Source organism: Trichosurus vulpecula, chromosome 9, assembly GCF_011100635.1.
Source record: "Trichosurus vulpecula isolate mTriVul1 chromosome 9, mTriVul1.pri, whole genome shotgun sequence".
Classification (NCBI taxonomy): domain Eukaryota; kingdom Metazoa; phylum Chordata; class Mammalia; order Diprotodontia; family Phalangeridae; genus Trichosurus; species Trichosurus vulpecula.
The window spans coordinates 142,909,514-142,910,955 of NC_050581.1; the positions used below are offsets into that span (position 1 = coordinate 142,909,514).

The 1,442-nt window shown below is 46.5% G+C and overlaps 1 pseudogene; it reads left to right on the forward strand.

Moving 5' to 3' along the window:
* The first annotated feature begins 651 nt into the window (after positions 1-651).
* Positions 652-1,108, forward strand: LOC118831520 (annotated as a pseudogene).
* The last annotated feature ends 334 nt before the right edge of the window (positions 1,109-1,442 follow it).

A 1,442-nucleotide genomic window follows, 5' to 3' on the forward strand; every position in this document is an offset into this window, starting at 1 on the left:
GACAATCTGAGAAGACCAGAAGAAAAAACCCAGGACTAGATTTCCTCCCAGTGAAGAGTAAACACCTCCAGGGTAGGATCTGCTTTAAGGAGAGGCAAGTTGCTTAAACAACAAGCACAAGCCCTAGGGGTAGCTTGGTTGGGAGGCTGCCTTAGCCCCAGTCACAGGAACTTTAACCCTGGACAGTGAGGAAAGTTGGGCGTCTGACCTGGTGAAGATCTGGGGAACCTCTGATGACAAGAAATATCAGACCCAGTTGTGCTGGGGAGAGCCGTGGGGGTGAGAAGCATCTGGAATGCCACTGGCTGTGGGTGCTTACAGGAGGCTAGAGGTCTTGGTTTGAGTTCAAGGTCAGAGGGGAGAACTGAAGAGGTTCAGAGGCCAGAGGCCCCATCCCCCAAGACTAGAGTTGATTGCAAAAACTAAATTATTACCAAAAAAATGCACAAGCAAAGGAGATAGAATCCAACCACAGAGAGCTACTATGGGAATAGAAAAGAGCAGGGTCCATCTTCAGAAGAGAATACTGAAGCAAAGAAACCCTCCTCTGCTCCAAAGAGTAATGTCAAATGGTCACTTGCCCAAAAGGAATTCATTCAAGAACTTAAAAAACACTCTTCCAGAGAAGGCTCTCACGCCGCCATTGCAGCCATGTCTCTTGTAATCCCCAAGAAGTTCCAGCACATTTTGAGAGTGCTCAACACCAACATTGATGGATGGTGGTAAATAGCTTGACATCAAAGCCATCAAGTATATGGGTCGAAGATATACTCATGTAGTACTGAGGAAAGCAGACGTTGACTTCACCAAGAGGGCTGGTGAGCTCACTGAAGATGAAATGGAGCCTGTGATCACCATCATGCAGAATCCCCAGCAATACAAGATTCCAGACTGGTTCCTTAACAGGCAGAAGATGTAAAGGATGGAAAATATAGCCAGGTTCTGGCCAATAGTCTGGCCAATAAGCTGCGTGAAGATCTGGAGTGACTGAAGAAGATTCGGGCACATCATGGGCTTCGGCACTTCTGGGGCCCCTGGGTTTAGAGGCCAGCACACCAAGACTACAGGCTGCAGGGGTCACACTGTGGGTGTGTCCAAGAAGAAGTAAACAACTTCACTGGCCTTGTTTATTAATAAGTAGTTGTTTCAACAATCTGACTAGCAGCTGTTGTGGGGGTGAAAGACCAACACAAGCCCAACAACAAGAATGCTGCCAAAGCCCAGGTTCTTTTGATCTGCTTTACTAAGGAAACCAAAGTTAAGGGGTTGACAATCTGACTTTAATCCAGCCTACAAATACCACTCACTTAGTTTAGGGGAAAAAGCCAGCACCCTGAACTTCAGAGCAAATACAAACAAATTACAAACATCGACAGACAGACCAAATACAATTCATAGTTACCAACATCTAAGTTCAGCCCAGGAGCTCAAAACAAGGGCTG